The sequence below is a fragment of the Bombyx mandarina genome, chromosome 11 (assembly GCF_030267445.1).
Source record: "Bombyx mandarina strain Sakado chromosome 11, ASM3026744v2".
Lineage (NCBI taxonomy): Eukaryota > Metazoa > Arthropoda > Insecta > Lepidoptera > Bombycidae > Bombyx > Bombyx mandarina.
In genome coordinates, this window is record NC_143218.1 from 18563071 (window position 1) to 18589353 (window position 26283).

Below are 26283 nucleotides of genomic sequence, written 5' to 3' on the forward strand. Positions count from 1 at the left end.
ATGATAAACTTGTACAAGTGGTAGTATCTCGACGAGGCCAACATCACTTAGCAGTGTTTTCTAAACAGTGATCAAATAAACGACGTAAGAACCCCAGGCCTGCCAGAAAAAACTAACCCTAGTTGTCTCTGAGAGGATCCGTTTACGTAGGCATTAAAGTGTGTTTGAAATTGGAAGTAAAACGATTGTGCTTTGATGTTTTTTGCGAGCAAGAACAATGACCCCTGCGTACGTACAGTAGGATCACTGTTGCGGTTGTTTTCATAGTTGTACTACATACATGCATACGTGTCGCGCAGGAGCGGATTGAGTCAGCTCTGTTACATGCCAAAAATGTACTTTCTATTCACGTTTGAAAGTAGTTTTTCGATTCATCACTTTGTTTTAGGCTTGATTCTAACTTGATTTTTATAAAAACGGGTTTGAAAATTTTAATCGTACGATATTAAGACGGTTTGGTAGTGGATTTTAACGATAAGGGATTTTAACAGCATTTTAATGGCCACACACGATTAGCACAATTTCTCTCCACTACGTTTCTCGCCAGATCTTCTCAGTTCGTCGCGTTTCCAATCCGGTGGTAGATTCTGAGAAGCACGATTCTTGCTAGGGTTCGTGTTAGCAACATCGTAAGATTTGAGCACCCGTGAGCTCAACTACTAGTTAAGGTTACGCTGATATGATCTCTTTAGATCATCAGCTTAGGTAGGAAAAAAGGAAAAAAGAAAACAATTTCTCTTTGACATTAATAGACATGCAAGAATCCAACTTAGTACAAAAGATAAGAGGAATATTAATATATGATAGTTCCCTATTTACTGATTTCAATACAATCATCATAAATCGCGAAATACGCAAAAAATATATTTAGTTAAAACAGGTATTTTATTTTCTTACATCCACCATCTAAGTCAGTTTAAAACTATATATTAAATAGAGTAAATAAGCGATTATTGGCGGTGCTAATGTTCTCCAGTTTTAAGTACGCATCATTTTAGATTAGACTAGATCAATAGAAGCCAATAGTACTGTGATAAATAAAGAATATATGTAAAGTTTTCACGAAACCACTTTTTATATCAAGGCATTGTAAAAATTTATATATATATTTTTTTTATTGCTTAGATGGGTGGACGAGCTCACAGCCCACCTGGTGTTAAGTGGTACTGGAGCCCATAGACATCCGCAACGTAAATGCGCCACCCACCTTGAGATATAAGTTCTAAAGTCTCAGTATAGTTACAACGGCTGCCCCTCCCTTCAAACCGAAACGCATTACTGCTTCACGGCAGAAATAGGCAATTTTTTTATTTCTATAAAAGTTCAAAGAGCATTAAATTTTGTAATTCCCTTACACTTTAACAGATTTTTATCACATTCCAATCTTATGACGCGACATCTAGCGCCACTATCGTGTCTGAACGCTTTAAAAACGAAAAACCCCGCACATAATTCCAGATACCATTGTCCGATTCGAAATATCTGTATAACATCGTCGATCAAAACGAATCGGCGTGGAGTTTACGCCCGTAAACGTTTAAGAACAATGGCGGGTAACATGACCCGTGGGGCATTAGTATCAATTCACGGGTATCGCGAGGACGCGGATGGTATTCCGTGTAATTGATGTACAAGAAATGTATTGGAGCGTTTTATAGTTTGCGGTTTTGTTTGAAAGTATAAATCAGAATGAAAGACACGAGTACTAATATGTATCTAACGAAAAAATGCGAAAGTTCGTGACGACATTCTTCGCATTGGCTTCCACTTGGATCTTGAACTATCTTCGCTGAATCTGCTGTTCTATATAAGGTTCTTTTGTATCAATGATGATGTTCTCCGTAACGGATAACGTGGCTTAAGTTGAAGAAGATGAGATTCCCGTGACGACTGTCAAGTTTGACGCTAACTCCTCCTGCTCCCGCTGACTCTTAGATCTACTCATGTTTATTCTCCCTTCTTTAAATATCTTCTATAAGTACATGCCTCTCAGTTAAGGGCTAGTTATAGTTGACCAACATCTGACCGGTTTTACACACGTTTATCTAATTTGGAAAAGGGCATCGGAAATGGAGAGACAAATAAGGAATGGTATTTAATCATCCTAAATTTCAGCGCACGTATGAGCAGAAGTTAATAAACGATTGCAACGAAAACGCGGCTTTCAAAAAAATAGACATCGGTACATGCGTAAAATAATATTTTCTCAAATGTAAACAAATCTGGTGACTGGTGGTAGGACCTCTTGAGTCCGTACAGATAGGTACCACCACCCCGCCTATTTCTGCCGTGAAGCAGTAATGCGTTTCGGTTTGAACGGTGGGGCAGCCACTGTAACCCTACTGAGACCTTAGAACTTATATCTAGAGGTGCGTGGTGCATTTACGTTGTAGATGTCTATGGGCTCCAGTAACCACTTAACACCTTAACACCAGGTGGGCTGAGAGCTCGTCCACCCATCTAAGCAATAAAATAAATAAATAATTCTTTACGGGATGTTTTAAGATTTTTCAGAACTTTCTTTCGAAATCTCAGTGATCTCGTTGAAATCTACAGCATACGTAAAATAATCAGATTGAAAATATGATAATTTTTAAGCCAGTTAGTAATTTCGAATGTTTCTTAATGCATTAAAACGTTACTTAAACTTTGTTCGATTTAAAATGATCCCGCGGTCCCCGCTATCAAAATCCCTGCAAAAATAGATTTCTACCCACAGAAATTACGTAATTAGCACAGCATATTATGAGCAATTTCGGTAATTCATGAGAAGTTTATGAAGTCACCCGCAAATGTCGTTAAGTTTCTGAGAATATCCGAACGCTATGAATATAAACTGAGATTAGACCAACTGATCGTCCGTGCAGTCTAGTGTTCCTACTAACTATAACTAAACTACGAACTTAAAACCTAAGAGCTAAAGTATATTTTACGTTAACAAGGAGATACTTTCTTAAAGACATGATTGGAGAGGAATAAAGTTCAAATTCGGTTCAATTTTTCGTTCCTTCTCAGGGTTTAGGTAATTACACTAGAAGTGTGGCAGCCACCTGCGATGCTGTCACATGCTGGGCTACACATGTTGTGGGCTTCCGCCAATTCGCGCGTCTCCATTTGTTTGGACGACACGATATTTAATTTCGAAGAACCAGTTTTATTCCAAACTATTTATTATCTAAAAATATAGGTAATTTCAGAAAAAATAATCTCATATAGTATGTTAGAAATGTGGATAATAGATTTATTTCAAAATTATTCCTATAATATATTATTGTATAATATTATAATTGTTCGCTGGCAACAACATTTTTTGTTATATTACACCATCATATCTTAACTATTTTGTTCCGAACCATTACAAGTTATGTGTTCAAACTTTCCTAATTTAATTTATTTCTATTGGTATTAAAATCGGCTGTCTGCCATTAAAGAAGCAAACTAAGAAACAGAAATTTTCTGTCTAACGGAGGAATGCGACTTTGTATTATAATACTATTTCGATATTACAATATGTGCGAAAATTATGTTAGATGAAAGGCAATTTTTGAACAGTTTTATTAGCGGAAAATTATGTACCTGTAAAAACTGAGACGGAAACAAACTCTTTGTTAATTCAATCTCGCACCAAGAAAAAAATCATCGATGGTCTGGTCATTTAACACGGAAACACACCTAAAAACAGTGTTAGGAAGTTAACCGGAAACAAAATAATTTTATTCCACATAATATTGCTGTACTCGAATTCGATCAGCGTTATCAGCGTCATCGGTTAGCGTGGTATGGACATGTGATGCGTAGAGAGAAGATGCATGTGACTAGGAGATGTATGGAAATGGTAGTGCGAGGTAGAGGGGGAAGAGGTCGACCGAAGAAGACATGGATTGATTGTGTGATTAACCATATGAGAGAGAGAGGAGTGAGTGTTGAGATGACGGCTGATAGAAGAGAATGGAAGAGAAAAATTAGCTGTGCCCACCCCACCTAGTTGGATATAGTGGAGAAAAAGAAGAAGATTGCTGTGTTCGAATATCGCATCGTCCAACAATGAAAATGCGTCCAAAGTAACATCGTTGACAAAATCACTTTATAAATACACTCGGCCACACGGACCGTTCTAATGTTTAATTAATTATTATCATTCATTATAATGCTCTGAATTGGTCGTCACATATCATTACTATTATGGCAAACATTGTTCTCTATCACCGAACGATCTCTAAGCTGTAATCGACTTTAAATACAAGAGGATAAGGACGAAAGCTCCATATTTAAATGCATGTAAAATTTGTTCGAGCTTTTTCAGTTGCTATATATTTTTTGCGAACGTCCATCGCTAGTACCCTGCTGCGTTCATTAATATCTAAGATGGGTTATCTAAGACTCATTAAGATCCATCATGAATTCGAACTTCGATAGTGTTGTGATCTCGATAAATCTGTTTTTTTTTTACTGATATTAACGTCTTAAATCGATTTTAAGTGGTGTATGGGTTGTTGACCGATTAAGGATTTGGATTTTAGAAATTTTAATCAGAAGTAGGACGAATGTTGGTTTGTACCTATGCGCCTTAATTTGAAGTACAATTACATATATCACCATCATTCAATTATATTCAGATTTGTTTATATATTTTGTATATTATAAACTATTTGTAGATTAGTGATATATTAGTTTATATTATATTATATAATTGTTTATGTATTTATATTTGTATATTTGTTTGAAAAATAGACCATAATAAAGCAAAAAAATCTTATTAGATTATCTAATCTTATTATTAGATACATAAACGAAATATAGTATCTTCTTCGATATTCACTAGTCGTAAAGTCATAAACCTAATTAAAACAACTTTTACGGGCTAATATTGTACTTTTTTTATTGCTTAGATGGGTGGACGAGCTCACAACCCACCTGGTGCTAAGTGGTTACTGGAGCCCATAGACATCTACAACGTAAATGCGCCACCCACCTTGAGATATAAGTTCTAAAGTCTCAGTATAGTTACAACGGCTGCCCCACCCTTCAAACCGAAACGCATTACTGCTTCACGGCAGAAATAGACAGGGTGGTGGTACCTACCCGCGCTGACTCACAAGAGGTTCTACCACCAGTCACCAGTTCCCAGTTTTACTGTCATTTATCACATACTGTTTCTGAAAATGTATCTGATATATATTTTTTCGTGTATGCCACTACTGGTGACTGGCATAGCTAGATGACGCCGTCATGCCTATTTCTGCCGCGAAACAGACGTATTTCCGTTAGGACAGTTCTCGTTACTATGAGGATGAGACTAGGAACTTGCGTCTAGCAGTGAACACTCCGGTACGATTTAATACAGAGTGAACCGGATTTCGTGATCTACGCATCTACAAAAATCAAAAAACATATTTAAAACTCTAGAACAAAAGTAACAGTCGTAATACAAGTCTAAATTTCAGATCTAGATAGTAAAAATGAAAAACTCAGACGTTTTTTATCTGTGCGCCTGACGACGCAAGAACCTTGATTAGGCTTCATAAAAATGTTATTGTAATTATTTCATTCATACAGTACAATAGACGTAATTACGTGTTTTTTTTACTCTACACAGATTATGTACCTAGTGTTTTAATTATTCTTTGGTATTGAGAAAGTAGTTAGATTGGACTTGAACTGATCGAGAAATCAGTATAAAGAACTAGATTTTTTTTTTCAAGTGAAATCGATAACGGCTTGTGTGTGAACTTCATACTGGATCGCATGTAAGCTTCGCAGGCAGGCATTAGCAGGATGGTGGTGCCTAACCGTGTGGGCACACAGGGCGCCCTACCACCAGCACTTACGTAAATTGTAATTTTTGCGGGTTTCATTTTATTACACGAGTAGCTGTACCCGTCCGCTTCGCCGGGCATTTAAAATTAACATTATTATTTCTCACCCCCACAAATATTCTCATCATTAACGCCCCCGCAACTGGTGTATGGAGTCCAACACTCATATAAATATTAGCCTATCCATTAAGTACATATATTTTCTACATGGATACCAAGTTTCAAGTCAATCGGATGCATGGTTCAGTAGTTATAACGGAACATCCGTATAAACCACTGTAGATTTATATATTAGTATAGATGTACCTAGTCAGGTCATAAATTCTGTCACATGTTTAATGTAAAATAATTGAAACAAGTTTATTCATTATGTAACCATTCATATACCAAAATGAACTTAACAAAATATAGATTCTTATGACATTAAAGTTTATTCAAAATGACCTCCGTGATTTTGAATACAGGCCTTCAATCTGCGCGGCCAGTCGTCTATCGCAGCACGAACGAGGTCCATGTCAATATCGGCGGCTGCCTTAATCAAGGATGTCTTGAGTGACTCCAAATTGGGATGAGGCTTTGAGCACGCCTTTTCCTCCAAGTGTTGCCATATCTTGTAATCTAACGGATTCAAATCTGGACTGGAGGAGGGCCAGTCTTCGTGCCGGATGAAGTCGATTTCACGCACCGCCAGCCAGTCTTGTGTGCTCTTCGCTCTATGAGCTGGCGCCGAATCTTGTTGGAATACCCAGTGCCTGTTATTGAACATGGTATGAGAAACAGGTTCCACAAGGTTCGTCAGGACTGTATTTTGATACACAACTGCATTCGTTTTTACACCTTTCTCACAAAAATGTACCTCTATTAAGCCCCAATAAGAAACTCCCAACCATACCATGAGCGAGGATGGAAAATTACCTCGTTGGACATGCGGAATACGGTTGCTCGCTTCTTCACTACTGTGTACGTACACCTTATCATTTTGTTTGTTGTAGCTCTCTTCTACGGTAAAAAATTTTTCATCCGAAAAAAGAATTTCCCGATATTTTTTTCCCGCGTACCGCTTCAACAAAGCGCAGCATCTCTTCAGTCTCAGGTCCATTAGACGAGGATTCAAACGATGTCCTGTTTTTCTTCGATATGCCCGAAGCCCTAAGTCTTCATTTAACACCCTTTTCACCGTGGTTCTGCTTAACCCCATCTGAAGGGCCAACAGTTTCTGCTTACGTTTGGGATTTCTTTGAATTCGCGCCTTCACAGCTTTCATCACTGCTGGAGTCCTAACAGACCGAGGGCGACTACTTCTTGACCTGTCATCTACACTAGAGTCTTCATTGTATCGTTTGATGGTACGATAAACGAATCTTTTGATTATATTCAAAATTTTCAGTATGTTAAAAATTTGAATTGGCGCGTAACCGCAACGATGCAACGCAATAACTGCAACACGGTCTTCTTTAAGCGTCCACTCCATAAATAAGTAATGAGTAAAATTCTAAAAGTATACATTTTTATTTTCATGAACAATTCGAAATTCGAAATGGTATATGATAGAAGAGTATGGAAGGAGAAAACATGTTGCGCCGACCCCAGGTGACTGGGAGAAGGGCAGGATAATGATGAATGATGAACAATTCGAAATTCGAATTCAATAAACTTTTTTGTAGCCAGAATTCTAAAAGAAAAGTTTTTACTGTGTGACAATACTTATGACCTGACTAGTTATAATCCCTTCATTGTAAAAGGTCGTTTGTGAATACGTGGCGGGAGCGTATTAGGAAAATTAGCACCTACCCCGGAGATTTGAACGGAGTTGACGCGGTGCGTAGCTCGCGACCATTTATAGCTATTTAATATCCGCATTACTGCTATTTAATATAACATTTAACATCTTGAAATTAGGATTTCTGCAATAGGTACTAGATAAGCGCAAGTATGGACGTCAAATCACAAGTGGTCACACTTTGTTTGTGCGCCTGTACAACAAAATCACACAAGATGTTCAGAACCTACATATAGGTACATAGGTTTTAGAAAATTATAAAAGAACTGTTCAATAAAGCTTACTATAAAGTGAATGATGATCTAGAAGATTGCCCAAAGTGGGAATGAGTTGCTCGCTCCGGGCATTTCACTATTGCAATAATTGTTACGTCATAATACTCATTGTAAAAATGAATATTTAAAAAAAATCTAATTTTAAGGAATAAAAAACTATTTATTACATACATATTTAAAAAAAAGACATGACCGCTGAGTTTCTTGCCAGTTCTTCTCAAGACGGAGGCTAGATTTTGTGAATTGGCGGTAGTTCTTTTTGACGTTCAACAAGTATGTACTTTCATTTATTATGAATAAAAATAAAAATAAAAATTTTATTTGATTTCATTTGTAAAATCCCGATTAAGAAATATATTTCAATTCATGGCTACGATCGTTTGAGTAATGCATTTAACGTTGAGATGTCAACATTCAGGTGACAGAATGATAAATGATTAATCATCTCCCGCTTAGAAGCGACTGTCCACGTGGGACTGCGTTTAACTGCCATACGAAGCTTAATAAATAATCATATTTAATAATATTGAAATTAATATTAATATCACTATAAATACTTTTATTTAACGGGTTCAGCATATTTCAGCGGAGTTGGAGGTGCCAAGTTCACGTCTGGACTTAGGATGTAGGCTGTTAAAGGTAGATAAATCTTTTTACCCTCTTTATAGTCCATTTTAAGGTGACACCAATGAAATCTCGATGGATTGTTGTTGACATTGATTATGTAACTTAATGACTGTTATGTCGTCATTGGATGGACAGGTGTCACAGCGTTTCTTCTTCTTTGTCTCTACTTTATCCCATTAGGTGGGTTCGTCACAGCGATTTTTTCTATTCCATTCTCTTCTATCAATCGTCATCTCATCACTCACTCCTCTTTCTATTACATCGTCATTCACACACTCCATCCATGTCTTCTTCGGTCGACCTCTTTCCTCTCTATTTGGCACTACCATTTCCATACATCTCCTAGTCACGTGCATCTCGTCTAGGTGTCTCAGGGCTGTTTGAATTAAATGGCTACCATCCCATAGACATGGCAAAATTACCCGCCAACCTTGAAATATGAGGTGAAAGTTCTACGTATTATAATAATGTCATCTGTCAATTGGAACGCGTTAATTCTTTGAGGCAGAAATGGATTAGACGGTGGCAGCCACCCGTGCGGCCTTTCAGTTGAAGTCCAGAAATAACACAACGCGAACCTCACCACCCGCTTTGAGAAACGACGTCTAGTATTAATTAAAATTACACTGAACACATGCAACACTTAACTGTCAACAATAGAACCGCTCGCCTCATACAAAATTGATACATTTTTTTCTCGTATCCTCATTATCAGCGTTATACGATAGGCCATTTTGAAGTTTCGCCTCAAGTTTTTTTCGTCAAGTTCAATGAACTTGTTAATAGTTTTTTTTTTATATATATGTATTTATAAGTACGTTTTTGTTGTTTGAACGGCCGTGTACTCGAGTAAGCCCGATTATGGAAAATACGTTTTTCTTACACTATAATAACGTAGATAATGACTTTTCCGGTTCAGGAAGGTTTTAACTAGTAAATTGAATACGGCATTGTCTTGCGTGGTCTTCTAATGGAGTTTGTCAACGATTTGGGCTTTCTGAGGTAGGATTTCTGAGGAACCTCTTTTTTCCTAACTATCCTAGTAACCTCGAGGGATTATACTAGGTTCATATAACATGTAGGCGAGCTCACGGGGCTCTGCCTGGCGAATTTGCTTACACTAATCCTAGTAAGGGTAGTGCTACAGTGAATCTACTACTGACATGAAACTAAGTGGGCAATGTTCTAGACGATCAAATTAGTGCTTTTTCTTCGATAACTAAAAAGTTTGTAGGTAGTCGAGTCTGTATAGTGACTATTCGACGGTATATGTAATAGCTCCATTTGTTCCAAAGTATTGACCGAAGAATGGACAGAAGTGTTCTCGGAGTATTGTACCAACATACTGCGAATTCAATTGTTCTTTATCAGTGGCATATAGTATTGTAAGCCCACGCCAGTAGACACCACTGTCCTCGGTTTTGAAGGATGGGTTTTGCGTCTGAAGTTTGGAGGTGGATGGCTGCATTTATGCTACGAAATCCACTGGATCCGGTCAGCAAGAGACCAAATAAAAACCTACGCAATAATATTCATATTATAAATATGACTAAGTTACATATCTTCTAACCTATTGTACCATAACAATGCTTACCCGGATTTCACAACTTTTTTTAATCGCACAAAATGCGTTAATGTTGTCGACACAAAACTAAAGTACCTAGCCTATTTGCAAATATTGTTGTGAAGTGCGAATTAAAGATTCTAATAATAACTGTTGTTGTAATTTAAGGTTTTTAATGAATATTTTCCACCGAAACTATTAAGATCATTTGAAGATCTAGCATTAATCAGTCTAAAATTTATATCCTTTGCTAGATTAGGTAAGATTAGGTAGTTAGATGGTTCTGAATTCTGATGGTCAGTTAATTACCGTTTTGGGCTAATAAAATTTGTGAGTTTAAATGTTCCTACTGCATCGTGAACTAAGATAAAGTATGTGCTATAATTCTCATGTTGTATTTGTTATTTTAGTTGTGTTATTTGTTCTACACACACTCATCACTTATTATTATTATTCTCTTTATCCTCTCGCAGGTCTGCTGGAAGAGATTTCTCAAAGAAATAAGCAGTGCCTTTGTACATAATTTTCCTATTACTCTGTACTGTGTCTTGTTTTCTGTGTGTACATAAATAAATAAATAAATAAAAATAAAGTTTTTAATCTGTAATTCGAACTATAATATTGTGTTGAGGTTCGATTGCATTTTAAATCGAGGTAAAATTATGAGGGTGCTACTCCAGTATGTGGAACGATGTTCAAATTATAGAAAACTAAGAATTTTCTGTAACGGTAAATTTAATTACAAAGAGTTTTATATTTTCCAAAACGACATCTTTTACATATAAACATTAAGAATAAAGGTCTTTCGTCCTATATTTATAATGCTAGATCTATAAAAGAAAAAATAAGTCCACTAAGTTTCTCGTCGAATCTTCTAAGGGGGATGCGATTCCGATCCGGTGGTAGATTCTGCGAAGCGCTGCTCTTGCTAGGGCTAGTGATAACAATTTCTTTCAGGTTGAGTCCGTGAGCTCACCTACCCGTTAGGGCGTAGCTAATAGGTAGGAAATATATAAAAGAAAGTCGTGTTAGTTACACTATTTATAACTCAAGAATGGCTGAACTGATTTGGCTGAAAATTGGTGAAGAGGTAGCTTAGAACCAGGAGAAGGACATAGGATACTTTTTATCACATTCCCGTGGACGTGAAATAAAACGTGGTATAACAAAACGCAACTGATTTGAAATAACAAAACGCAACTGACAGCTAAACGTAATATATTCTATGGTCAAATAAAGTAGAATTTTGAAGTTGACGTGTTTAAAACAAACTGCGTGGCGGAACAAAGTTCGCCGGGTTCGCTAGTTAGAAATAATTAAGGTAATCTATTTTTTGATTTGAGAGATAGATCTGTATCTTATATAGTTTGCCTTGCGCTTCTCATCATGCTACCAATGTTTACTGTATTGAATTGTTTATTCCCTGCTAATTCCTAATTCCGTAAACTTGTTTTCTTGGTGAAATAAAGAAAAAAAAAACATTTCCCCTAATCAGTTGATCAATTAAAATAAATGTTCACAATGTTTTATTTATCATTGAATTATACGAAATAATCTAATTATGCCCGGTCGGCTTGTGGCTGTGGTGTTTATGTACCATAACCACGTGTATGAAAAATTATTATTTTATTTTTTTCCTTTAAAAACGGTCGAAAAAGATTAACTCGTGTAATTGTAATTGGTTTTTGTTGTTTCGCACATTTTAAAACGACACAGTCATCTACATATTTCTGCCTCGATTCACGCATTGCTGACTAAAGACTTTAATGTTTCAGTGGAAATTTTTTTTATTGCCCTTGTAGGCAGACGAGCATACGGCCCACCTGATGGCGAGTGGTTACCGTCGCCCATGGACTACAGCAATGCCAGGGACAGAACCAAGCCGCTGCCTACCGCTTAATACTCTCCACAAGCCTCGTTTGAAGAAGGACATGTCATAGCGCTCGGGAAACACCGTGGAGGGGAGCTCATTCCATAGCCGGATGGTGACGGTATTTACAATTTAGTATTTTTTGATCTTCCGATAGATGCTTAATATCAGAATAACCATGTGATCTAGTCTTTAGCCGAGTCAATCTAAATATCCATTATGTTAGTGGACGTTCACATGTGTATGTGCTCTATGATTATCGCGGCCTAAAAAGGATAATTACTCTTTTGTGCGTTGTACACTCTTATGTAATCGTACCGTAGTAGAAAATGGATTATTCATATTCATTGTTTCCTTATTATTGATTTTTGCCCTTGTAGGCAGACGAGCATATGGTCCCCCAGGTGGTCTGTTACCGGCGCTCATGGATTTCATCAATACCAGGGACAGAGCCAAGCTCATCAAAACTCCTTCACAGTTATAATTTGTGTAGATTAGGGTGTAGCTGAGGATCGTGCTAAGTGGTGTGTGTGGAGAGGGCTATGTCCAGTAGTGGACTGCTATTGGCTAATGATGATGATGATGATTTTGATCCTCTCAACAAAGACTGAATAAAAAAACTACCACTTGAAAACATTCTTGATCCAAACATACCTATGTGGCCTGGATTACAAGAATTACGTAATAAGTAACGACCGCCTAAAAGAATTTAAAGCATTTTGGAAATCTCGTAAACACCTGTACATTACGCGTCCTTTCACTGTGAATATTCACTGCACGATCAATTCCATGACTAAAGCCTTCTTTGTTTTTGAATGTATTTTTTATTCGCATTTCATGACCGATGATGACACGATTTGGTTCTTTCCGTGGATTTGGTGACTTCATAACTGTAATGAGCGACTGGAAATCTGAAAATTTATGATGAGTGTTGACAAAGCTTTCCGCAAATTTTTGATCCGAACACATCCCCTCAACCTATTCTTTCTATTTGTACAATGAATACATCTGTCCCCTTAAGATCGAAAAGGTCGTAGTATCAAGTTGTATTGACATAAAATATAATGTTTTGAATATATTTATGTATATGCAAATATGGCCAAACTCTTAAACACCCAGATTTAAGCCAAGCAATTTCCAATTAGGGTGTTTTATTATTTAAATCGAATGTTATTTGATTTTGTTTTCTAACAATTATCCGTATTTGGCTTTGGAGTTATTTATTGAAGGCCCATAAAAAATACCGAAAGATACAGAATTTTTATCTGACAAAATTATATAGAGCTATTGATCGGCTTTCCCGGGAACTCTTTTAACTCGTAATTACTCAATGCGGATTGTGCCTTTACAAAGTTTTCAGACGGCGAAATTGGAAGTAATTACTCGAGAAATGTTTTCCCCGGAGATTTGTATTTACGCAATACAAATAAAGTTATGTTTGAAAATATTTTATTTGCTCTACGTTTCGTTGTTACTGTTGTGGTTTCAGTCTTCTTAAGTGGGTTTAATTTTACTTTGTGCAAAATTTGTTTATTTTTATTTATTGCTTAGGCGAGTAAAGGAGTTCGCAGACCGCTTGGTGTTAATTGATTACCGGGGCCCGTACACATCACAACCTCATCGCATCAAAGTCTCAGTTGTGTGCCATGCTTCAAGCCGCAATGCATGACTGCCTGAAGGAAGTCTGCCTCCTTGGTAACTGCCCATGTGGGCCTTCAATACGCCATACCAGTAAATATTGATTAACGATCCCAGTACCTCGGTATCACACTCAGGGAATCTTGCTGCCCATTCTCCGGTAAATCCCTTAGTAGCATTTTAAGACACCCTTCTCCTCCTTGAGTCGCATTCCTCATGTCTGAGGGTCGTGACCATTTCAAATTATGTTTCTCTGAATGATGTTTCACCATCTTTCTCTGTTCTCGGCGATGTGTATGGCATTGTAGACTGTGGTATCCAGAGTGGTGCGGATTTGGTCGGACCATCGCTTTGGATTGCGGTCACAAGATCTTTTGTCCGCAATTATGCTAATTACCATAAATCTTTCAAGATTGTCATCACTCTTTCTGGCAATGTGGCCGAAGAACTCAAATATCATCTTGAAGCAGATGGTAAAGGGCCTGGTTTGGATATTGAGCTGTCTTAATATGTATATGTTAATCCGATACGCTGTCCATGAGATTCGTAGAATCTTCCTCCAGCACTGAATCTCGAAGGCATCAATGCGGTGGCGATCAGCTGATTTCAGAGTCTACGTATCAGCACCATAGAGAAGGATTGAGGACACCAGAGTTCGGACAAGTCTCAATTTGGTTTTAAGAGATATTTTCATATATATTTTGAAAGACACCCATAGAAGATTTTTTTTTCGCGGGTAGGTGTGGAAAAGAATACAAGTCGAAAAGTGAATTTTATTCAATTTAATAATATTTTTGACATTTTTTTTTAACAATTCTTTAAAACTAAACATAAGAAGACCACACAAATGTTTGTGACAGTTTTTATGGAAGCTAAGTTTTAATAATTAGCTACCTGCCAGTGTCTGCACACTCATAAGTTGTGAGGTTGGAATTGAATGATTAAGCAACATGTCACAGCTGGCTACAATAGAAGCAGCACAAGCTACTCTCGAAGAATGTTTCTCAAGAAGAATGGCTGACCTTGAAGCACAACTCAACAATACTGCCCCTGCAAAGGAAACTATTTCAAAAATTTCTGAAGAATTTAGGACATTCAGAGAGCTAGTTTTCTCAATGCTTCATCTTCTCCGGCAACAAATCAATGAATGTTCCCAAATGGTAGATATTATTGAGACCAGACACAGAAGAAAAGCTATCATCTTTATGGGCATTCCAGAAGTAGAAAAAGAAGACTGTAATAAAATTGTTCTAGATATTACACATAAGCAGTTGGAACTGAAAGGTATTTCTGCTTCAGATATAAATGTATGTCATAGGATCGGCTCACAAAATAAAGATCATCATCGTCCAATCCTGGTAAGGTTTTCCAGTTTAGATACCAAGATAGGTGTGTGGAGGGCTAAATCTAAATTAAAAGGTTCACCCATCTCAGTCAAGGAGTTTTTGACCAAAACCAGGCAGATGGTTTTTAGCAAAGGTCGGCAGCATTTTGGAATGCATGCTTGCTGGACTCAAGATGCTAAAATCATAATCAAGTTACCCGATGGAAGTAGGCAGAAACTTACTACGATGGACGACTTGAATCACCTAATTTCCAGATACCCCAAAATTATAAAAGAACCTTCGGCAGCTAAAAGCATTGTGAGCGATACAGTGAAAACAAAGAGCACAACCACAAGGCTTCGAAAGCATTAGTGTATTTGTTATAGTATGTGTGAAAGTGTCTATCCCACTGTACCTACATACATTGTTATTTTTTTAATGTGTTGGTCAGTTATTGTAATGCCATTATTTCGTAACGATCGAAATTTAAATTGCATTTTTCAATTTTATTTTAATTTGTAATTATTATTTTTATTGCTTCTTCCTTCGATTTTTGCCTTACCCACCATACAGTTTGTTTTTAGTTTTCAATCATATGCAAAGTAATAATTAATGTAATCACTGATTTGCGGTGCATTGGTTGTGTACTTAGTGTTTTAATTTATAATCATCATTATTGTTATTGTTATTAATATTATATATAAACTACTATTTTTAATAACAACATCATTTTTGTAATAATGCATAGCTAAGCACTGACGTCAGATCATGTCGTCAGATTGGCGTCTGACACCTAGTCTGTCAAATTGACATTGATGCGGCTTAGTGAATCACAGAGTAAATATTAATGTAACTTAATTTGCATTCCATTTTACTCAAAGTTCTAAGTTTTCTTTTGTTTTTTAATTCTAATATTTTCTTGCTTTATTTTGTACATATCATTGTTGTTCTAGTTTGTTATAATTTTTTTCTTTTGATTTTGTGTGCTGAAAATAATCTGTATTGTTATTTTTACTGTTATTTTTATTATGTATACGGTGTGTATTGGCTGGCGGGTGGTGCAGAGAAATCAGCTTTTTGTTTTTTGTTTTTGAACTCATTGCATTTGCTTTAAGTTATCAATAACTTTTATAAAATTTGTTTTCTATATAGGATAATAGTATATATATTTAAATTGTGCATTGTATTTGTATTGCATTGATTAATTTATGAGTAATTCATGTGACGACCTTTATCTTTCTGCCAATGAATCTCTTTCTCCTGTTTCTTCGTTAAATGAGGATAGTTTTTGTTCAGTAACTGGTACTCTTGGTGACTGTGTACGACGATGTTTTAGCAAAAATTCGGGCCTACTAAATTTATGTCACATTAATGCGCAAAGTGTGCCCAGTCATTATAGTGAAATTCTGGAAAGTTTTGATAATACTGACGTTCATGCTGTGCTGATATCCGAGAGCTGGCTAAAGCCTCATCTTCTTTCCACTAGTTATCCTCTTCCTGGTTTCGATTTGATTCGGAATGATCGTGTTGATAGGAGAGGCGGCGGCGTTGCTATCTATCTTCGCAGTGTTTTTTCTTATAAAATCCTCGACTGTTCTCCACCAAACTGTTCAACCTCTGCTGAGTTTCTTTTTTTGGAAGTTTCCGTTAAGGGAGTTAAATTAGTGCTGGGTGTTGTTTATTGTCCTCCCACTGTAGATTACTTCTCCAGTCTCGAACCAATTCTGGAATCCTTAGGCTCAAAATATTCACATCACGTCATTATGGGTGATTTCAACACCGACCTTGCAGTTCATTCACCTCGATCCTGTAAACTCTTGGTTATCGTCGAATCTGCTAATCTTCAAGTCCTGCCTCTACAAGCCACTCATTGGAACAGTGATGGGAATGACACCTGGCTTGATCTAATTCTTACTTCCTCTCCCACCCTTGTATCATCTCATGGTCAATATCCCGCACCTGGCTTCTCTCATCATGACCTCATTTTCCTCTCTTACTCCTTAAGTCCTCCGAAGTCCCAACCTAGGCTTATGAGCATACGTAGTTTCAAACGCTTGAATTTAGATCAGTTGCAAAAGGATGCGTCAGAATTAAAATGGGATGATTTCATGGCTACACCTTCTGTAGATGATAAAGTGCGTATTTTTAATGAAACTATCCTTAACTTGTATGATATCCATGCGCCTGTTAGGAAGGTGAAGATGAAGCGTCCTCCAGCTCCATGGATAACGAGAGGTGTGCGTATGTGTATGCGGCGTAGAGATAGAGCTTTTCGTAAATTCCGGAGGGACCGATGCGATGACAGTTGGGCTTCTTATAAAATTGCGAGAAACCGGTGTAACCAGGTGATACGAAATGCTAAACGCCGCTACTTTCTACATAATATATCGTCTTCTTCAGTTGCTAATATCTGGAAGTTCCTCGGAACTCTAGGTATTGGCAAACAACGTCAATACAGCTTTCAGTCGGCAATTGGACTGGATGATATCAATGTGCACTTTACTACAAGTATCCCGTTGGATCACCAGTCTACGCGCCGTACTGTGGAGTTTCTGGAAGGACTAACCCCTCCAAATATCGACCCCTTTAAATTTTCCACGGTATCTATGGGTGAGATCAAAAAGATAATCCTCTCTATAAGATCCAATGCTGTGGGTCACGACGGAGTGAGCCGCCAGATGATAGTGCTGATTCTCGATTGTCTTCTTCCATCGTTACAACATTTAATCAATTCATCTTTGTCCTCTGGTACTTTTCCTGTACAGTGGCGCAAAGCATTTGTGATTCCCTTACCCAAAGTCTCTAATCCGACTCTTCCTACTCATTTCCGTCCCATATCGATTCTTCCTTTTCTGTCCAAGGTGTTGGAGGCCTGTGTACATAACCAACTGTCCCAGTTTGTTCATAAGAATGGTTTAATAAACTCTCTACAGTCTGGCTTCAGACCGGGCCACAGCACCATCTCCGCTCTCCTCAAAGTTACAGGCGATGTTAGGGCTGGAATGGAGGATACTAAAGTCACATTGTTGGCTTTGGTCGACTTCTCTAATGCCTTTAATACCGTCAGTCACGAAATCCTTTTATCTATCCTGTCCTATCTTATGATTTCGCCTGAGGTGCTGAAATGGTTTACATCATATCTTCGAGGGCGCCAGCAATCGGTCCGCATTGATGAGTCTTCGTCTTCATGGCGTGATCTAGATACTGGTGTCCCTCAAGGCGGAATTCTCTCCCCTTTGCTTTTCTCTCTCTTTATCAATCTCATAACTCAGTCCCTTCAGTGTTCGTATCACCTGTACGCTGACGACCTACAGCTGTACTCGCAGGCTACTGTGGACTGTGTGTCTGAAGCGGTTCGCAGAGTGAATGGGGATCTAGAGGCTATATGCGATTGGTCTGGTAGGTTTGGTTTGACGGTCAATCCAACCAAATGTCAGGCGATTATTATTGGTAGTCCCCGTTTGTTGGGACGATTAGATTTTAGCTCACTCCCACCCGTAACTTATAATGGAGCAATTATACCTTTGAGCCCATCAGTCAAAAACCTTGGACTGTATATGGATTCTAGACTTGATTGGGCGGTACAGGTGTTGAATGTTAGTCGGAAGGTTACTGGATCTCTGCGTGCCCTTTATCGCTTCAAGAACTTTCTCCCTTTCAAGATAAAGTTGATGCTTGTTCAAGCTTTAATCCTGCCCATAATTGACTATGGAGATGTATGCTATCTTGACCTGAATGCAGACCTTTTGAAAAAACTCGACCGCCTTCTCAACAACTGCATTCGTTTCATTTTTAATCTTCGCAAGTATGACCACGTGTCTACTTACCGCTCCGAAATAAATTTTCTTCCTATACGCGAGCGCCGCAATCTACATGCTCTTACTGCGCTTCATCCTATACTAACATGCCCAACTCCTCCCTCCTATCTGACTCAGTACTTTAAATATTTACATTCTTCGCACGATAAGGACTTGCGTTCCTCTAATAATTTACTCCTTCACTGTCCCACGCACAACTCTAGTTTGGTCCGTTCGTCTTTCGTAGTTCAATCTGTTCAACTTTGGAATTCACTTCCTCTTAATGTTAGGATGATCACTGATCGCCTAACTTTCAAAATAAAGGTACGCCAACTTTTTCTGGAGAAACTTAAAAACTTAACAATTTGACTTGCAATGTGTGTTCTGTGCAATATACTATTTTCTTGTACTATATATATATATGTATATGTGGTTCTATTTCTTTGTTATATTTTTAAGTTGTGTCTAAGTGTGTATATGAATATGTATGTGAATATGTGAGAGAGATTATATATGGATATATGTGTAAATTTTATGTTATTATCATGATATAAAATTGTGTACGTTGTTTGTGTGATTATATATATATATATATATATATATATATACCGTGTATGTGTTTATATATTGTATAATGTAGTTTGGTTGTTTCACATTAAATTATGCACCTACCACAGGATTCTCTACACCACCCTTGGTTGACTGGTAGAGAATGCCTCAGGCATTAAGTCCGCCATTGTACTTATGTGCATTAAGTTGAATAAAATAAGATTAAACATTGATGATAATTCCAGAAATCCACGGACGGAAGATATCTTGTCTATTTCTACAGCCACCTCGTCTTAAGTAGTCACCGGACCTTAAACACGTCAATGCCACCTATCTTAAGTAATGAAGTCTATGTTTTAGTATAGTAGAACAACTGCACGACCATTTAAATCGAAACGCATTACTGCTTCACGGCAGAAATTGGCGGGGTGGTGGTACCCACCAATGCGGGATGACACGACCCCCTACCAGTAATTACGCAAATTATAATTTTGTTCGGGTTTTTATTCCACGATGTTATTCCTTCACTGCGGAAGTATTTCATGAACATTCGTTAAGTACGTATTTCATTAGAAAGATTGGTACCTGCCTGCGGGATTTGAACACCGGCACTTTCGCATCACCCGATAATTATACTTCAGGTCACGATGACTTCAAAGATATAGAAGGTTAATAGAATACAAGTTGTTTGGTGATTGAATAAACTCTGAGACTTTAGAGTCAAGGGTTTTGGTAGAGATTTTGATGGGACGCTTAGTCACTTTTCAAAATAGGCTGTGGGTAGGGAATTTAAGCTTTGACGTCATGAACTTGAAACGTCTTCTGTTGCCCTATTACGGAGGCATCTTATTTTATAATACGAAAAAGATACGAGATACTCGACATGCTCATTACCTCATCTGCCCAACTTCCCTCCTGGTGATAAAGGATTTCATCAATTAAGCATTCAGTACTCTTGAAACGTTTATTCAAATGCGAACCCGACCTATTACTTTCTCAAATAGCAACGATACTCATACATACATCTAAAGTATAAACAGACATAAATACATACAAATTATGTGTTTATTTACTTAAATATGCCATTAAAAAGCTGCTTGTGGAATTTGGTGTATGAATGGGCATGAAACAAATAAAAATGTCGGTAACGTGCGCGTGTATACATTCCACCGCGTACGCACTCTTATGGGAGCCGGCTTGACCACTGCCTATGCATAGTTCATTGTTTACAGTACTACAACTTATTGTTGAGCGAAATGTTTGGGTATACCTACTTTTGAAGTGAAACTTCTAATGCGACTTCCAACAAGGTTGTGTTAAACATTTAACGCTACCATATTAGAAAGAGACAGAGCGAGAGCGAATGCGCGGTACTCGAACGCATGCCCGTAATATACCTGTTATATACAGGCCAGCGTGAGCGTTAGCAACGAATAGCGTCCAATATTTTAATGAAATATTAAAAAATAAGATATTTTTATTTTTGGAACGAAGTTCCTTACGGCAGGCTTGGAGGGGATAGGGATTTTGCTGTGCGACCAAACTGAAAAAAATGTGATAGTAAAACCGTAAGAAAAAAATCCGTGGAAAAAAGTGTGTAGAAAAAAGTGCGTGGAATAAAACCGTTAAATGAGACGTGCGCAGGCGCGACAGTCGTATACACAAGCGAGTAGTGTATAATACCTTTCTCTTTCTCCCTCTTTCTTTTCGTTCTCTCATCCCTTCTCTCTCTATTTTGTAATTATTTCTATTTCTATGTAATTTTATGTTGTCAAACAAAAATAAAAAGATGTAAGCTTGAGGGTAGATATTATCTTGTTGAACACCAAGTAAAACGAAGTCACCTTTGGTTTCTGATTTAATCAACAATATGTTAACTTGACAATTCACTTTAACACTTGTCCAACTTTAACCAGTACGTACAACAGTCACTGAATCACACAACGTAACAACGATATAGTAAGTGCACCGGGCAAACGCAGTCGAACGAATGTTCATTTCAAGGCACGTTCCGCCTTTTTATACTAGCCGGCGCAGCGGGCTTATGAGTCACTCTGTTGCAGCTGTTGTTTACGAGTGGAACGATACGGCCGGCGCACCTGGCTTGTGTGAGTCACTCCTATTGCACGTGCTATATAACATAAATATCGTTAACGCCGTCAAAGACATATTTTGTTATTTTAATTGATAATTTGAATTACGATTTTATTTTTATTTTACGTAATTTATTATTTCCTAAAATACTGAATTTCCTAAATATTTTCCTGTACTTAAATAAAAACTAATCAGCAAAATTTAAGAGAAAAATCAAGAAAACCAACATAAAATTGAGCACGATTTTTTTTTTGCAAATTGTGTCGATTCTACATTAGCCGAAGGAACTTCGTTCCTACCTGGTGTCCCACGACACCACATAATTCTATATTTAAAATATATATAATATAAATGTTGAAGATGTCGCATCTCGTATAAACAGCATTCCCTATTACAAGAGATATATGCTTTAAGGATTAAAAACGAAGAAAACCATAACACTACGCATCGAAAAAGAAGTTTCACTTCATTCACGTGCACCAAGTTGTACGTGCACCGTTTTTTATTGGATATACCGACAAATCATGGTCTTCCTCTTGATACTCTTGGCAGAGTAGTCGTGGCTGTCGTAGTGCTGGTGATGAGGTCAATCTAGCGCATGGGGGATCGATCTCGATCGAATTTTTAGCAGTCGTCTCCAGCATCACATCTCCAAGTCATCAATTTTCCAGCGATTTTGTAATTTGTTGTTGTTTTCGTTTCATTATCATTATCCTCTGGAATCTGACTGTCTATAAATACAGACACAAATTTCACTATCTCGTAGAGTCTTCCACTTCCTCATTTAAAGGTATTATTAAACAAAGTCACTTCTCATTTTATTGTTTCTGTCTTGTTTACTGTAAATACCTATATAATGGTTAGAGTGAATATTTTTTCGTTTCTTCCTCTAAGCGCGTTAACGAGTGCTCATTTTAGTGTATTTATAATTGGTTGGTTTTTAAAAATGTCGTCACAGTAATTAACAGAATGGACAAAAGTTTATTTGCGATAGTCGTTATTGAAGCGGTTTAAATTTCATGATTACGTTGGAAACTTTTCAGTGAGACAACTGTTTGCAACTGCACTGTAACACAAAGTTAGTAATGTAAGCATTTAACAACTCAAGCACTAAGCATTGACGCTAATAGTCATTGAATTAAATGAGATGATAATAATATATTATAAAATGAATGTGTTTTAGTTTTCAAATATATTTTATTACTAAAACGTATTAATGTTTTGAAGTCGTTGACTTCGATACGAGGTTTTTATGGGAGCAACGAGAATTTAGATTTTTGGCTAATTTAAATTTCGATTTTATTTGGAACGACTGAGAGTTTCAAATACTATGATAATTTTGTACTTGACGACTTCAACACAGCAGTGTGCTACTGCTAAAAGGAGAGATGCAGACTCGTGATTTTGAAATTATTTCATCGTGTAATTCGATAATTATACAAAGACTTGCATCAATCGAGATATTAGGAGTAGAAGCATTTTTGATAGCTATAGATTAGCGCAGTTACAGATGGCATTAGATCTCGCAACGGGAATGACGTTAGCTACCTCAACATATATGGTCGAAGTGTCAATAGCATGTAACAGCGGATCCTTTTAACCCATAGACACAGCCCACTGAGTTTTTCGCCGGATCTTCTCAGTGGGTCGCGTTTCCGATCCGGTGGTAGATTCTGCGAAGCACTGCTCTTGCTAGGGCCAGTGTTAGAAACACTCCGGTTTGAGCCCCGTGAGCTCACCTACATGTTAGGGTGAAGCTGAAATAGCCTCTCAAGGCTACCAGAATAGGTAGGAAAAAAAAGGGGTCCCACAAAACGCCCATAATTATACAATTTAATAAATGTTTAATGATTTTTTTAAACAAATATCTCTGCATCGTGCATTTCGTACGTGAGAAAATGTAATTCTTAAAAAAGAAAAGAATGAGTACGTAATGTTAAAATTCCGGTACGTTCGCAACATTAAATATATTACATACGACCATACATATTCTATGATAGGTCTTGCTATATCGCTAGGTGTTTCTTCCTGAAGGAGGCAATAATAATATTGAAAGATATTTATTTTGTGTACCACTCGTAATAGATCAAATTTTTAACCGACTTTCAATAAATAAAAGAAGGAATTTTCGATCCGCGGCCTACGTTTTTACCGAATTAAATAAATCCACCTGCGTGATAACTTACGTCGAGCAGATGAAGCCTTTGAAATGCATATATTTTCAGCCGCTCTTATCGAGAATTATACAATTCGAGCGGATGCCCTACAGAAGATATAGCGTGAAGATAGCGGTGACCTTCAAGACAGCGAGGGTTCAGAGCTCTCGGCAGTTCTCACATTAATTGGTGGTCGCGTTGGCTCTTAATAAGTCAATGTGATACCGTGCTCGGCGAACTTCACTGCAGCCGGTCCGATGTGACCATAATATTTTTTGTTTCCGGAGAATACGCCTTCTAAATATATGTAATTTGCATATTTTTTCTACAGAGTACTTAGTCTCAGTGGGAAGATATCACTGCTTCTTCTTCTGCTTCTTTATTTTTTGGCTCCGGCACGGTTTGTGCATTAGCCAGCGTCAAGTAATAAGATTTTTTATAATTCGCCGTTTTAATGATTTACAGCTTATGCATAATAATAAAAAACAAAGAACACTTTATCGATTGACATGAAATTAAATGAAATGAGATGAGATGATATGGGATGAAATATAATCTCAGTTAAATGGTGGTCGTTTACTGAGATTTTTTCAATGGACTTATTGTAGAATCCTGAGAAATTACGTTCAGCGGCTGTTTCATTTGTGCACTTTCACAGATACTAAACAGTTAATAAACCACCGTTTTTACACATTTAAACCTCAAGAAACACTAAATAGACAAAATAAAACAAATCATACAACTTCATTCCTCGCGTTCCCGACAAAAAGTCTTATCGCTGCTTATAAACAACAATAGTGCCAGAGGCACGGCTAGTAACAGTCTGTGACAACTTGCCGTATTTCGCGTTGATTGAAGTAACGATCAATGGTGAAATTTGTTGCGCGTGACCAATTGTGACGATTGAGATTTAATGCCGTAGATAGTCCAGAGGATATTAAATGTTTTATTATATGCCGTCCAAGAGAAAAAAGGGGAGACTCTTAGCCCGCTGGGAAGACGATCTGAAAAGATCAGCTAGCATAAACTGGCACTTCATAGCACAAGACAGACAAAAATGGGCATCTTTGGAGGAGGCCGTTACCCAAACCGGGAATTCTTGTTCGTTTATAACTATTTTAATACACTTACCTATATTAGTAACATAATTTAAGCTAACTTCCTAGAAAAAGTCATATTTGTTGTTTAATGTAATATTTAATCCACCTAAGATTGTGTAAACAGAAATAAAAAGGCTCATTATTATTTATATGCCGTAATAACATTAATAAGTACACAAACGAGCATTTGGGCCACCTGACGGTTAGTTGTTACTGCTGTCGCCCATAGACTTTGGTAATGCCAGAGGCAGAGCCAAGCCACTGTCTACCGTTCGTATGTACGTATGTCCTGGTAGACTGGGAAACGGCTGGACCAATTCCAAGGATATTTTCAAGAAATCTCCAGATTGGCCTAGCGGGTGATCCTGTGAAGTTTGTAGCGATTAGATCAAAATCAAATCAAAGGTCGGCCAGCAAAGCAGGAAGGACTTGACGGGCATACTAGTGTATATATGTATGCAATTCTTTATTTTCATCCAGCTACGTCCATAGGAGTCTTCTGTTATTTTTCCTCCTAGCTTTCTCTACTCCTTTCCCTAGTTTCGTTCGACTCATGATCTGCGGTAAAGACGGTATTGTTTGTGAATTCCTTTAAATTTTATCCAATAAAACGTATAAATCACGGTGTCCCTACATCTACAGGAAATTCTTCGTTAATGTCTGCTTGCGTGGTGGTGCCTTTATGCGCTTTTTGGATGATACTATTATCGCAACGACTTTTATAAATATACGGCTATTTATGTGCGAAATACCTGGGTTTTTTTCACACATATTAACAACGAATTAATTATATTTTTAGCACGGTTTTTAGAACAGCGAAAGTTATCAACGGGGAACCGTTAAGTTGGTAATTTCAATGCTTACACATTCTTTTTAAAGTTCAGCTTAATTCCGTATGACGTCACACGAAGAGATAATTAAATTCAATTTTGCATTTCCTTTTCTGTAATACGTTCGAATGGCTCCGCCGTGTGGTAGATAGAAGATACAATGAATCGGAAACGAATAAGGTTTATTTAATTTCAAGGGTACAAAACATAAACGAAATACCAAGTACTTTCTGTTGTCGCGCTGTATACATTTTAAAACAATAAAACCATAGAGTGGTCGTTGGGTTGAGTGCGATTATTTTTTTGTATTTTCCGCGGCACATTGAACTTAGTAATATAGTCATTGGAAGATAATATGTGTTTCGCTTACACACATAGGTCGTGAGTCTGATACCTTACAGTATATTAATTGGTTTTTTATTAAGTCTCCTTATATTTCTGTGGATGAAGAAATGAACAACTTTATGTTTTATTTTTTCTACCGGACGGCCTTTTCGCACTTTCGAATACCCAGTTGTTAGTGACCTATTTAGATCGATTGTTTGTCTGTTTGTGACTCTGGCATTTGCACCACAGTGTCCTGGTTCGATTCCCTGTCGGAGTATGGGCGTATGTGCTCCAGTGCCAAAAGGACGATGGCCCAGGTGGCTAGTTCGGATGGTTGGCGCAAGCCCTATCACCTTTATGACCATGACGTTAAAAAAAAAAAACTTAGGTAACAAACCTCATTAGTTGTAAGATTAACCGATGAAAATACCAGACTTTAGTGTTTTCATTTATTACAACAAAACAATACAGGATTTCATTTTGTAATTCAAAGCTTAAGTTTTCCATTCAGTTAGAGGGCTTAGGGCGCTCAATC

At 37.4% G+C, this 26283-nt stretch overlaps 1 protein-coding gene and 1 long non-coding RNA gene across 2 annotated transcripts in view; one reads left to right on the forward strand and one right to left on the reverse strand.

Annotated features, from left to right (window-relative positions):
• LOC114243305 (tRNA dimethylallyltransferase) overlaps positions 1–26283 on the forward strand; it is a 281859-nt gene that overhangs the window by 201722 nt on the left and 53854 nt on the right. The gene's annotated exons all lie outside the window — the stretch shown is intronic.
• On the reverse strand, positions 14326–16444 carry LOC149502093 (uncharacterized). The gene is made up of 2 exons (XR_016323815.1): positions 15138–16444; positions 14326–14620 (listed from the first exon to the last, which is right to left on the reverse strand). It is a non-coding gene; the product is annotated as an uncharacterized LOC149502093 (long non-coding RNA).